This window comes from Eublepharis macularius, chromosome 1 (genome assembly GCF_028583425.1).
Source record: "Eublepharis macularius isolate TG4126 chromosome 1, MPM_Emac_v1.0, whole genome shotgun sequence".
In the NCBI taxonomy this organism is placed as follows: Eukaryota; Metazoa; Chordata; class Lepidosauria; order Squamata; family Eublepharidae; genus Eublepharis; species Eublepharis macularius.
Window position 1 is genome coordinate 188455954 of NC_072790.1, and position 15044 is coordinate 188470997.

At 41.8% G+C, this 15044-nt stretch overlaps 1 long non-coding RNA gene across 1 annotated transcript in view; it reads left to right on the forward strand.

The window, feature by feature from the left end:
- Nucleotides 1-1794: 1794 nt before the first annotated feature.
- LOC129342570 (uncharacterized) overlaps nucleotides 1795-15044 on the forward strand; it is a 121683-nt gene continuing 108433 nt past the window's right edge. The window contains exon 1 of the long non-coding RNA XR_008598225.1: nucleotides 1795-1917. This is a non-coding gene — a long non-coding RNA (uncharacterized LOC129342570). The remainder of the gene's footprint in view (nucleotides 1918-15044) is intronic.

Sequence of the window (15044 nt, forward strand, 5' to 3'; positions counted from 1 at the left end):
CACTGCTACTTAGTGGTATTAGTAAAGCCATCTTCCATACACCATTCTCTCCCCCTCCCCCCATATTGCTTTGTTATTATTGTGTGTGTCCCATACATGTTTGTCTTGGGAGGAGTTTTGAGGGGATGTCTGCATCATAGACCCCTGACATGCTTTTCTGCCAGCTCTACAAAAACCAGCAGGTTATAGCCACACTGGTATATAAAGTTATATCTGTCCACCTGGCTATTTACAAGTACAACCTAGTTCTCAAACAGAAGGGCAGCTGATATCTCCTGCTGTTAACTCTGCTTCCAAGATGATCAAGGGATGCCAGTTCTTGCTCAGAAAGTAAGCAACTCTTAGTTCTACAGCCAATCTGGTCTGGAATGTTTTTTTAAAATTTGTAGAAGTACTTGTAGCAATATTCAAATACATGTGAATTGTTATTTAATTAACAATATGTAGAAGTTGAATGTAGTTGTGAAAAGAAGCAGCCTATACAAAATGAGACAAGTGGCCATGAAGCCCATGAACAGAGACCACTGGTCTTTCTGGTTCAACCACTAGTAGAATATATGAGGTCTGCTACCAGGGAGGCTATGGCAGGGATGTATTGTGTTGAAAGCAGCAGCAGACTTGGAGGTCAGAAAAGGAGGCTGAGTGATTTGGGGGAGGCAGGTAAGTATGTAGGGATGCTAATAGGCCTGGAGGAAATGGCCAAAGATGGTGCTTATATATGGCTCTTCTAGAGAGATTAGTGCCCAAATCAGAGCAGTGAGCAAGCTGTTAATAGAGGCGTAATGTGTAGAAACGAGCAATTGAACTTTTCATTGCATGGAGTTAAATAACATAAGCCACCTTTACCCAAGAGGAAAGGTGGAATATAAACGTTTGAATAAAATAAAGAAATAAGCAAATACCTCCACCTAGTAAATAACATCCCATTAAGCATGGACTTTCCCCCCTCCACTCAGCTGCCAACCAGGTAAACATCTGGGGACTCTAGTCATGACTGGTGACATTGCATACAGTAACAGACTTCGATGAGACCACCTGGCAGCAGATATGACACTTGGAATGAAAAGCACCCCCAAGTTCAACTCATTTCTAAAACCAGGCGACAGGGCTGGCCCTACAATTCACTTTTAGCCTGTCCTACCTTAATACAGAAAAAATCCAGCTTGACTTTTAAAACGTGAGAGTAAAATCTGAGTTCCCGAGAAGGACCCTCCCGTTCCCTTCCCCACTCCCATGATTAAGGCTACCGCCTATAATACACTATCTTACGATATATGTTTCTTGATGCAATTCGTGACTGATTTAAAAACCCTTCAACAGTTCCTTCCCTGGACTTCATCTAAAACTGCATTCCCTGGACAAATGAAAGCCACTAATTAAAATACTTTTCTTTGCCCCCCCTTCCGTTCCTTTGCCACTAACGTAACAACTTCAGCAAAGACCGCTTAGACCGCTGTCAATCTCCCCTTGCGATCAGAGCGAGTCCAGATAAGCAAACGCAATGTCCGAGTTCACTTAAGACAAAAAGAGCCCCTACCAGCCCCAAACAAACACACGCACCACCATGTCAAGCCCATTTCCTTGGCAATAATACACCCAGAACTTTCAGCCCTGGCAACTGCCTGGGGGCTTTTAATCTCCCAAAGAGAAAGGGGGGCTCCCTGCGCAAAATTACGCCTTCTCCTCTCATTTGTTAGCTGATTCCATCAAAAAGTTCGCTATTTATAGGCTACACACACGAACCTGGAGTAATACAAACCCTCCCGTGTTTGTTCCCTTTTGCAAAGTGACCGGTGCTGCAGCTTTTGATCGCTTTGCTGCGGGAGCGACGGAGAGGAAGAGCTACGCTCCTAAACGGGCGGAGAGGAGACCTCCAGCTGCCGAGATCCCGAACATACCTTCTCGCCAACCAGCCATGTGAGTACTTCTCCACCGCCACCTTTTGTCACCCCCCCCCCGTTTCCCTTCGTCTTTACTCCCCCCTCCCTTACTGCTCTTCCTCTGAAAAAGAGAATCTGCGCGGTCGTGACTGATTAAAAATCGACTGGGAGAAACAAAGATGTAAAAGGAAGAAGAGTGGGGAAAACTGGGGATGGGGGAAGGAGTTAACAAGGAGAAGGAGGGTTTACTCCGCCAATGCCTTGTCCCGAGTCCAAGTCAGCTGAGACTTGCCGGCAGAATGGTCTTGTACTCCCCCCTCCATTCCAATTCTTCTTTTATTCACGGAAGTTTAGAGCCCCCCTCCCCCGCCCACGTCCAGCAATACAATGATTGACAATCAGCGTATTACTGAAAGACCTAGCAGGGGATCTTTGAAATTCCGCGAGCAAATGACTGGCGGACAGCTGCCTCCAAATGTGATTCGGAGACAGGCAAAAAAAAAAATCAGCAAGGAGGCTAAGTAAACTCTCTCTGAAAAGGGGATAGAGGGGCATTTTCCGTACAGGAAAGGGAAAAAAACCCTCAGCCTGTGCCCCCAACGCTCCTTACCCTTCCAAATGGGCACTCTTTCCCCGCTTTTCCAGCCTTCCCAAACCTCCCTGTCACGGTGAAATCAAACCGCTTCTTGCCTACGCGTTAAATTGCAGGCTTTGCCAAGGCGAGGCTGGAGAGGAATGCAAATCTGTATTTTAGCCGGAAAACGGGGCTTTTATACCGAGGTGGGTGTGTTGGCGGCTGGCAAGGGACAGAATCAATTGCAGAGAAGCCTCTTCTGGGGAGCAGGGTGTGTGTCGGAATGGAGATGGCTTGATGCATATACAGGACCTGGGCTCCGGTCCCAGTTTAGCGTGGCATGAAATTAACAAAGACAGAGGCATCGCGCCCTGGATGTAACCTCTATTCATAAAAGAAGAGGGGCAGAAGGAGTCGGTCTTGGGAAGCCAGAGCGCCAGAGAGTGGCCGTGTGTGTTTTTCTGCCTCTCGGTGCAAAGTTCTGGCCGAACAGGGAAAGTTTGCTCGGAACTGCGTTTCTTGGTTGGCAGCCCCCAGCGTGGCTTGGTGGGCATTTGGCAAGCAAGAGGGTTTGCCATGCCTGGGCACATAGCTGAGGGGCCAGCACAGCCCTAGAAAATAGCTGCAGGAACTTGCAGGGACTCTGCTCGAACTTTGCTGCCTCATGTGGAAAAAGTGACTTCGATCCAGGGCCATTTATAGGTGACAGTGAAGCCTTGCATTCAATGAGCAGCAGAGAGAGCAAAGCAAGCTGCCTCTTAGGTTCCAGGCTGTTCTTTCAAATTTCCAGTCACTGGGGTACACGTGAAGCCATGTGTCTGTCAGTTGATCCACTGAGGTGGCGTGGACAGGCTAAGGCACACAAGCAAGAGAGACATTCCTTTGCCTGCCTTTCAGGTGCTGTATATTTACACACACAATGCAGGGCACCTGCAGGGCTGAAAGTGGGCCAGTTCTGTGTGATAGATCACAAAGTCAGGAATAAGGCAATCCTGTTAAAAAGGCATTAGTTTCCATCAAATGGTGTGTGATACATTTTTTCCTGCTGAGGTGAATAGACATTAAATAGGCTAGAAACGTTTGGTGTGATTGATAATGCCTCACACGCCCCCTAGAAATAAAGCAGGCAGGGCTGTCCTTTGCATCTTTTCAACTTTGTTTTAATTAGGATTGCTAAAACAGGACACTCCATTATACTGTGTGAGGCAGAACAGCAGGCTAAGCAAAGGCTTGAAACACAACTCTTCCGTTTTCTTTTCCTTCCTTTCCTTAGCTTACCCTTTCTTGCAATCTCTATATTCATGAAAAAGGGAATAGTTGAGTTTCCTCCAAAAATAGCTTATAGCACACAAGCAAGAATATTATTGGGGAGGAGAATATCATTCAGACCTCATATGTCATTCAGACAACAAAGTGAGATTGTTTTCTAACGCCGCCACTGGCAAACCCTAAATCTCAGAATTGCCAGTTTCTCCTTCATTAACAATTAAATGCTTATAAAAGGAGGGAAGTGGTCCAATTGAATTATCTCTGACCCCAACAGTGACTGCTACAGAACTTCAGATGAGGGGAACTAGTTGCACTTTAGTCTTTGTGCTAATTTGTTCTGTTGAGTTTTAATAGGTCTGTGTAAATATGACTAAACTGTTAGTTCAGATTGTGGGAACCTGAATATCTTTGTTTTGTAATTACTCCTGTGGTACTCAGTTGCTCCCCCAAAATGCTGGAACAGATTTACCTCTTTTGGTTAGTGAAAAATTGCCAATTTTTTAAATACATGGAATCACTATTTAATTCTTTTTGAAATTATTTTATTAAAGCAGCTATAATTTTAGGTTCTAGAAATCATTATAATCTTTTCAGCTATATTTCATTCTTCTGTTCTTTAGCCCCTGTGTGGAAAAAGTTCAATGAACCTTTTTATTGGAAACTAATGCCATAAACGAAAATTCTCTTTGTCTACATCCTTGCTTTACTTACTATTAATTTGGGAGATTGTTTCTCATGTTGTACTTATTGAACTTGTATTTATACCTTCTGAGTGGAGGCACTGTTGCTAATATTTGTACTGTCATCAATGGTTCAAAATCATTGGAGGAAAAATGATATTCTTACAACACTATAATATGAGTGACAATCAATGTTTAAATAATTGTGTAACTAGTTCGCATAATTTAATCTATCATTTCTTGATTACTGAGGAGTTGCAGATGAATGTATGAATAGCCTCTGTTGAAAAAAATCACAGTTGAGATAACTTTGTTTGACAGGAAAGCATTGACTGTACCGTTGTATCTATGATGGCTTTTTCACAGTTACAAAATGACCACTTATGATGCAGTTATAAAGTACAATATGTCCCAGCCAAAAGTTATTACTACTAGAGACATTTTTGTGGGTGGGCTACTAGTGGCTATTAATTTATAAGCAAGGTAGATGGGACTCTTGTCAACAAATCCTTGATTCTGCAGTTTAGGACAATCTGCATTTATTCATATAACTCCCACAGAATTCCCTCTACTCTCTTCCCAACTCTTTTTCTCCAGTTTCTCTATTCCTCTTCTAGTCCCCATCAAGTTTATCCAAACATCCTCCTGTCCTGTCCTTTTGCCTGTGACCATTATTTTATTCCAGCAGGTCTTTGCATCATTTACCTGCTTCAAAATTCCCACTCTTTCTTGTTCCCGATAACACAAATGTCTTAACTACCCCACCAACACTGCTTTCCATTAGCTATGTCCCAGACATTTTCCTTCCAGTCAAAACGGGTACTTCTTTTTCCCTTAGCCTGCATTTAAATATATATATATATATATCTCACCAGCCTGCACCAAAGTTTCTAGTTTCATCCGTAGCCTTACAGAAGTTGTCTCACTGCATGACAGAATTTGATGCTTTCTTTCAGATTCTGCCTCACAACTTTATTATTAATTTACTTACTTATTTAGTGATTTGCAAAAATGTTCAACCTTTATGCTTTGGCTTAAGTATGAGACAGGATCCTTGAGATAGAATTTGACATTTAGCTGCAGAGATCACACAGTGCCTCCAGTATAAGCAGCTGCAAAGAGATCCAGAACTAGGACTGTTCAGTATGAAGTGCAGTCCAATATGAGTTTAATACTTTATTTAGTTTGGAAAGTAATTAGGTGCAATGCTCTCAAGAGAGAAAGCTCAGTTTTGTTCTTTCCCTTGAGTTAACTGAAAATCTTCTTCTACTCACCTTCCACAAGTCAGTATGCTAAAGATTTCCAAACCCTGTACAAGGTGTTCTTTTTCAGTCCATGCATTCACATCACAAGAGAACAATGTTTTTCAAAGGAAACCGCCCCCCCCCCCCTACTTTCCGCTCTGTTCCCATGGCACTTGGAATACAAAGTTGTATGAGATTCTCTAGGATCTTGATGAATTTCTTATTTATGTGAAGCCTGACCTACATATGAGGTTCAGGAGTCAGGACTAGGATTAAGTAAAGAAGGCAGGACTCTGTTCCAAAGGTTCCTAAACTCAAATAGACAAAAAGAAAAGAGAGACAAAAGAAAAGAAGCAAAAGGGAAAGCAGAGAAAATATATTTCAAAAATCCCACTCTATACCCCATCTCACAGCAAATAATCAACCATTCATGTTTATTGCTGTAGAAGAAGATGGCTGTTTCCACACGGCTTACCTTGTTCCTGAAAACAGCAAAATCTCACGCGAAATCTCGCAAGAAGACACTGTTATCACGTCTTCACGTGAGATTTCGCTGTTTTCTGGAACAAGGTAAGCCATGTGGAAACAGCCGATGTTTCCAGGTGTGCTTTCACCAAGTAACAACACATTTCTCTCCGAGCCATAAAAGAACAATACAGATTGATTGAGAATCCAGCATTTTCCAACATAAACTATTTAAACTAGGTATTACTGTCTTTCTGCACAAAAATGGCATCTCCGGTTCTGAGCCTTTTAAGCTTTTCATTCAGTGTGGGAAATTAGGTGAAAGGGTAAAATTTTCCATTCAAAAATATTTTTAATTTATGTTCTACAGTCACCTGTGAACGATGGTGCTTGGGATTACAGCTTTAAAGCAGTTTAAACTGAAGCCCATATTACTGAGATGGACATGACGGTGCATGGAATTGCAGCCTTAATGTTCAGTCAACTTTTCACATGCAAGTTTTAAAACTGCTTGTGCATAAACCAGTCCATAATGTAAAAATAAAACCTGTACTATTTAGAGTCTAATTGGGTCTTTTCCTTCAGCATTTTATCCCACATTAAAACACATAGAAATGTCACAATAACGTTATAAAGGCTCAAGTGTGCTTTTTAACATTTACACTCAAGAATATAAATTGGCTTGAAGGCTTTTAAAATATATAATAAATGGCAAATTGATGTTTTTCAAAATGCATGTTTGTGTATAAAACAAACAAATATATATGCATTTTAATATTGGATGAATAATATTGGCTGTATAATGATTAAAAGTATGCTTAATGTTTTAGAAATAAATTTAAAGAAAAATATTGACATATTAGAAAGTTTTGTTCTGTGGAAATTATTTATTATTGTTGTGATTGTTTATTTATAGTCTACCTTTCTCTCTGAGATCCACATACTACAAGTGAATACAATATAATCAATAGCTAGGACGTTCACAGAGTAAAAAACTGAACTGACCCCCAATTAAAATAAGTTTTGCTAGGTTTCATAAGGAAACCTCAAGTAATGTCATACTCTGGTACACACAAAGATTTTCAGGTCAATTGAGTTCAGGGACAGCTTTTTAAAAAACTGAAATATAACCTTCAAAAGGTAGCCTCATCCAGAGTTCAAACATGGTTCCTGTGAACCTGCTATAGAAAAAAGCCACTGTGTAAAGGGACGTAAAAAGGGATGAAGCTTGGCCAATAGGAAATATTAAAAGCGATTGCCTTCTCCTGGTCCCCCTTTACTTTCTTCCTGACTGGAATGGTCCTGTAGTGCTCCATTGTAAGGCAGTATTTTTCTTTTCTGATTTATTAAACTCCAGGTGATTAAAAGTGGAATAGCTTTGCAGAAGTTCCACAGATGACAATGGAAATGAGGTTCAAAATGGAGTTAAAAGAAAAAAAGCTTCTCTGACTCTCTCTCTCTCTCTTTCTCTTTTTATCTCCTATTGTGTTGAATTCCATTTACTATGATGTAATTAAAAAAACCCACAAAAGTATTTACTATGGACTACCCATCTGGAAGAATCTCAGGAGATATCTTGAATCAAGAAAGCTATAGATTTCAGAGTATCTTGACTTACCAATTTTGACTGGCAAAAACTTATTACTTCTAGTGGCAAGATGCTGACAACAATTTGCAGTGTTGTAAGCATCTTGCCACTAGAAGTCGTAAGTGAGTACCTGCAAGGACTTGTGGGGGGCATCTCATTTCCCCCTCTCTCACCATGGCCTCTTTCCCTTTCCTGTCCCCCATAGCCTCTCCCCCTTCTCCTTCTTTCTTCTGTCCTTTCCACCCACCTTTAAATATTTCCCTGTCTTCACCTCTCCTTCCCCAGCAGCTTCTTCCCTATGGCCAAGTTGTGTAGTGCTGGCTGAGCGGGGCCCAATTGGGAACATGCAAGGACTTGCAGGGGGTACTTCACTTTCCCCTGTAGCCCTTCCCCACACAATTTCCCGTTTCCTTTTCCCTGGCAGCCCTCATATGCTCACTTTTCCCTACGTCCTTCTCTCCTTCAAACACACTAAACAACTTGCCTTTTATCTTCCCCCTTTACCTATATTTCTTTATTTACATACTGCCTTTCTCCACAATGGGAATCCAAAGCTGTTTACATCATTCCTTTTGTCTCCATATTCTCACAACAACCCTAAGAAGTAGGTTGGGCTGAGAGTGTGTGACTAGATCAAAGTGACTCTGTGACTTTTCACAGCAGAGTGATGATTCAAGCCTGGCTTTTCCTGATCCTACTCTGAAACTCTAACCGCTATACTATACTTGCTTTGTGAGGGGCTGCTATAGAACAGCAGCAAGCAACCAGGCCTGAGTGAGTCATGCAAGTCATACGATATCAAGTTTTTTGGTGGTTGCTTCTTTGCTTGACCCCAATGAGTCCTCTCAAGGCCAAAACAGCCCTGGAAAGGGCACTGACTCCTTCTCCTACATTTTACTGACAAAAACCAAGCCTGGAAAACTGGCTAAACTGTTATGGATGCATAGCAACAGTCACTGAGGGCATCTGGTTAAAGATGCAGGTGTTCCTTTTATCATTTTGGGTTTTTTTAACCCTCCTCCCTCATATGCGCATAAAAGTGCAATGGAAATATTGGATCACATCCAGAATGGAAAATTATGACAGAGAAGTTTGGACAAAGAATTGGTTGAATAATAGAATACAAAGATAGTAACAGCTGATATGACTGTTTGATAAATTTGATAAATTTGCATGTGAGGAAAGATAATTAAAGCTAAACCAGACATCAGTTTTTAACATTGGAGAAAAATAAAAGCAGAATGTAACAAACCCAAACCCCAAGAGTGCACAATGCACAAATCTAAGTGAGGCATAATGTGTGAGGATGAGGATCTGTGTATGTGAAGGGACACTGGTACTGTTCACAGGTTACAGTAAATGCACACTTTTTTATATATAGAAATTTTATTTAAAAAGAAAAGATATAATAGTACAAAGTGCATAAAAACTTATACAAGCATGACATTTGCAATTAAATTAACAAAAAGATATAATCAGAATATATAACAACACAACTTAATTGTGTAATAGCTCTCCTTCCCTCTCCTTTGTTACTTATACCCAAACTTTAATATTAACTATTTTAGTTAATTATTTCCCTGTGTTTTATCTTATCTTGTATCAAGTTACCTTAATTAATCTTAATTTTAGCCTAAATAGTCCAAGAAATCCTTCCGTTTCCCCCAAAATTCAGCTATTGGTCTATTATATACCTAAGTGGTTAATTTGCCATTGATGCATATTCATAGATCTTATCTATCCACTTAGACACATCAGGGCAAATATCTGTTTTCCATTTTGCTGCATATAGCACTCTTACTGCTGTCATCATGTAACGAAAGAGGTCTCCCTGTTCTTTTGTGACATTATTTGGTAGAATGTTTAATAGCACGTTTTTTGGATTTAGCTCAAACCTGCGCTTGAAAATCTTCTGCATCTCTTCATGTATCTTTATCCAATATTTTCTTACATGTCCACCACATAGGTAAAATGTTGCATCCATGTATTGACATTTCCAACACTGTCCACTATAATCCTGACTGATTCTCGCAATGTCTTTGTGAGTAGTAAACCATCTAAAAACATTTTGTACCAGTTCTCTCTTAGTAACTGACAGTTTGTGAATTTAATATCTTTATTCCATAGAGCTTCCCATAGGTTCATTGGAATGGTTTCTCCGAAGTTTTTCATTCATTTTATCATACAGATTTCAAAATGTTCCATTTCTGTGTGGTGTTGCAATAAAATTTTGTAAATTTTCTCTAATAGATGCTTAAAACCTCCAGATAATAATTCAAATTCTGTTTTTTCTCTTAGCCTACAGCCTTCTTTAAGAGCTTGTTCTTTGAACCTTGATACTGTTTGGTGATACATCAGCCGTGGAATATTTTTGCCTTGAGCTTGAATTTCTTTTTTTACATTTTTACATTTCATTTCTTATCAGTCATTGATTCGTAGCTGAGTTGATCAGTTTTGTTTCTATTGGCAGCATCATAACAGGCATTTATTGGCAACATCAATGGGGAGATCAGTGGGCTCAGTCTTTTTCTGCATTGAAACCATGTTTTAAGTAGTCCATCTCTTAGTACATGGGTCCCATCTTGGTTTTGAATAGATTTCAATGATTTCTTAAGCCATAAATAATTGTGGGTGCCTTCTTTAGCATCTTCTATTTCCAGTTTAATGTCTACTACTCAGATTTATAATCCAATCTGTTATCCAAACTAGTGCCGCCAATGCACACTCATCTTGAATGTACATGTGTATATCTGTTTATATGAAAGAACTAGCATGCATTCACTTTACAAATGAAATCGGGAACCAGTATGTTGATAAATGTGGGGTTTCAATCACATATTCATCTTGTACATGCATTGAATATATCATGAACATTATTCAACACATGAATAAACAAAAATAAATTGTACACTGTACACAGATTGTACGTGAGTTTCCTGTAACTTGTGAACAGGGCTACTGAGTAAAAAGGAACAGTTTCTTTGTCTTTGCTCAATCTTTTGTCATTTTTTCATGAGTCTCTGTATGTATGCATATACACATTGTGCGCTGAAGTAAAAAACCTCACAATTTTTAAAGGTGTTTGTTTTTATTCACATAAATATTATATCTTTTCAGAATCCCTATCAATTAACTATAATGTTCAGATTTATGTTTGAGAATTTTTTAAGTGAGATGTAGTGAGTTGTACATATTAGATGAAGATTGAAGACCTGGGTTTAAATCTGTTCTCAGCCATAAAGCTCATTGGGTGACCTTGTGCCAGTTGCCTTCTCTCAGTCTCACCTCAGTCTCAAGCTTGTTACGAGGATAAAATGGATGAACTATGTATGCTTCCCTATGATGCTTGTGGAAAGGTGGAATAAAACTGAGATACGTGGATAGAAAGAAGTAAGGATGCATATAATTTAGGCTTGCTAGCTCCAGGTTGGGAAATTCCTGGAGATTTGGAGGGGTGGAGCCTGTAGAGGGTAGGGTTTGGAAAGGGGAGGGACCTCAACAGGATATAGTACCATACAGCCTACCTTCCAAGACAGCAGTTTTCTCTAGGGGAATCAATCTCTATGGCTTGGAGATCAGTTGTAATTCTAGGATATCTCCAGCCACCACCCAGAGGTTTGTAAATCACAACCCTAATACACACAAGTGGGAACCTTGCAAGGACTTATAGATGTAACTTCATTTCCCCCTGTATCCCTTCCCCATACCATTTCCTCTTTTCCTCCTCCTGTCGTCCCCATACTCTCCCGTTTCCTTCCCACTCACCAACCAATCTGCCTCCAAGTTTTCAACTTTATTATTTATTTACTTCATTCATACCTCACTTTTCTCAATGGTGACCCAAAGCAGCTGACATGTCTCCTCTCCTCCATTTTACCCTCACAACAACCCTGTGTGATAGATGAGGCTGTGAGAGTATGTGAGCCTGCCCCAAGGTCACCCAGAAAGCTTCCATGGCATAGTGGGGATTAGAACCTGGGTCTCTCAGATCCTAGTCTGACATTCTAATCACTACACCACACTGCTTCTCAGCTTACCCTCCTTCCTTCCTACTGGAAGCTGCTCCCTGGGAAAAGTTTGTTTTAGTTGCGAAAGATTTGCCGGTAGCAAGTTGCTCAGGTGAGTTGTGTTGTGGCCAGGGCCAGGGCCAGCCAAGTCATGCAAGTTTTGTGGAGGTTGCCATTGAGGCCAGGCGAGTTGTGTGAAGTCTTCTGGCAATTACTGCCATATTTGGGTGAGTTGTGCAAATTACATCATAGCAAATTGCCTGGTGGTTGCTGCTGGCCCTGGCCCCAATGAGTTCTCCCTTCAAAGCAGGAGGGAGGGGAGCAGGGGTGGACTGGAAGACCAAAATAGCCCTGGAAATGGCCCTCCCACCTACCTTTTACTGACATTAGCCAAGGATTGAAGAAAGGGAATATTATCATGTTTGCCCATAGCCTCCATAATGGTACTGCTTCTCTCTCTCTCTTTTTAAATAGTGCCCCCACCCTCCCTCTCCATATTTATTTTTCAGGTTTTTCTGCAAACCAGAGGCCTTTCTCAAGTTCATGGACAGATCTGTCATGTCTGTTCAGGGCTCCAGTCTCTGGATTTAACTATCTCCAGATAGGGATACTGACAATTACATAATATACAACTGGGGACCCATGGATATTGTGGAGGAGGGAATCCCCTCTCCTTGCTCATCTGCCCACTTCCAGCACTACCTCCTCAGTGGTATTTTTGGTGACAGTTTTCCAGCTGGGGGCATCAGAGGCTCCCCCTCCTCCTCTTTTACCTGCCAATCTCCAGCACTGCAGTTTTAGCAACAGTTTTGGTACTGAGGGAACCGTGGGAGTGGCAGAGGTGTCCCATACACCTCCAGTGTAGATGTATTGTCGAAGGCTTTCATGGCCGGAGAACGATGGTTGTTGTGGGTTTTCCAGGCTGTATTGCCGTGGTCTTAGCATTGTAGTTCCTGATGTTTCACCAGCAGCTGTGGCTGGCATCTTCAGAGGTGTAGCACCAAAAGACAGAGATCTCTCAAGCTTGAACAGACATGACAGGACACTGAGAGATCTCTGTCTTTTGGTGCTACACCTCTGAAGATGCCAGCCACAGCTGCTGGCGAAACGTCAGGAACTACAATGCCAAGACCATGGCAATACAGCCCGGAAAACCCACAACAACCACCTCCAGTGTTGTTTCAGCAGTGGAGGGGCAGAGGCTCCCCCTTCTTCTCAGTCATTTGGTGTTGTCCTTTAAAGCCCTTAGCAGACTAGGACCAACATACCTCTCAACCTATATTCCCTAGAGAGCACTTTGCTCAGCAGGGAAAAACTTACTGGTGGTCCCTGGCCCTAAGGAGGTTCATTTTGCCTCGACAAGGGCTTGGGCCTTTTCAGCCCTGGCCCCAACCTGGTGGAACTCTCTGAAACAACTCGGGCCCAGCAGGATTTACTATCATTCCGTCGGGCCTGTAAGACAGAAATATTCCTCCAGGCTTTGGTGGTTGAGGTGAGTGGTCCTCCTCTTTGGCCTCCCACTGGGGAGCTTTCCCCCCTCTTGGTCTTTGTTTTTTGTTTTGCTGTCATCTGCGACCCTGTACCCATGATGATTGTGTGTGGGATTGTTTTATAAGCACCCTTAAAGCAGGCTGTGGAACTACTGCCAAGTTGCTGCTGCTACCAGTTTTAACATTGTCTGTTACATATTTTATATGCTGCTGTGATTTTAACTGCTGATATATATATGCATGTTATCCACTCTGAGCCTGTCTAGTGGGGAGAGCAGATTACAAATCCAATAAATAATAATAATAATAATATGCCTCCACTGAGGCTGCCACAGCAGTGGGTAGTAGAGAGGAGGTGTCTTGGCCCCCTCGGTTGACACAGGAAGGTTGGAGAGGAGGTCAAAAGCAACACTCAAAGATGGGAGGAGGGTGAATCCTCATTTCCCAGGGAAATTAAAGCCACCACCAGTCTCTCTAACTAACCCTCAGCCTGAGACTGAGAAACAAGTCCCCAGCCCTACCAAGTGTTCATCAAGAAGCTAGCCCTGAAGGGTAGGATGCCTGCAGGTTGTGTTCCACAAATCAATTACTTGGTAGCTGTAGCCAAAATAGACCTAGGTACCGGATGGACACTGAAGCCCCAAAACCACCATAGAAATATAATTATTAAATTTTATTTTTAAAATGTGCAAAAGATTACAAATATAGAAATGTGCAGGACAGGAAAGAAAATAATAAAATAAGTAACTATCCTAATGTACTATACAGGCTGTGGTCCTCTGCCTGCAGTATGGCATGATACTGTTTGACCAATCAAAGAGTGTGGCTAGGCCTTGTGACCATGTTCCTCTGCAACTTGGTCATATTCTCAATCACAGCAACTCACTGACACCCAAGGTTCCTTTTGCTTAATGAGATGGAATGTTAGTGCAAAATTCCCTCTCGGCTCTCAGCTAGGGTTGCCAGGTCCAGGTTGGGAAATTCCTGGAGATTTGGGGGGTAGAGCCTGAAGAGGGTGGGGTTTGGGGAGGTAAGGGGCCTCAGTGGGGTATAATTCCATAGAGTTCATCCTTCAAAATAGCCATTTCCTTCAGGGGAACTGATCTCTGTTTCTTGGAGATCAGTTGTAATTCAGGGAGATCTCCAGCTATCACCTGGAGGCTGGCAAGCCCTGAAGCAATTTGATCATGCACCTGTGCCTCAGTTCCATCCCATTCTTATCTCTCTGGTAACTGCAAGGTCATTGTGAATGTAATATTCCTGAGAGGAGCATTCTGTAAGTTAACTGGACTCAAACCTGAACCAAAGATTTGAAAAAACCAAGAAATGGAATAAGCAAGGCCACTTTCTTGAGAGGCTCCCAGGAGATAGCTGTCTGTGGAAACATAGACAACTACTCTGTGTTTGGGGAAGGGGGACCTTTTTGAAGGTTTCAGATTTTTCTGCAAAGCTGGGGTGAGGGATTCCCAAAGTTTGGAGAAAAATCTCCCTTCAGCCAATGTGGTCCTGATTAGAGATGGGCATGAACAGCAATACGAACAAAAAAATAGCCACAAACAACCCAATCTGCTGTTCATGAACAAGCTGTTTGTGAGGCCCCATTCTAAACGAACAGGTGGTCGTTGCAAGCCTCGTTTGCTGTTTGTTGCTGTTCGTCAAGCCAGACAGTCTGGCACCTGCAATTCCCTTGGCAACTTAGGTAGGGATTGTCTAAACTCCTGCTGTTGCCCTGAAAACCCAAATCCAAGCCCAATTTAGCTTGATAGGCAGGTCTGCCTTTGAAGTGTGGAGCTCCAAATTTGTTACAAGGGAGTAAAGAGCAGGGGGGAGGGGGGGCTCCCAGCTCT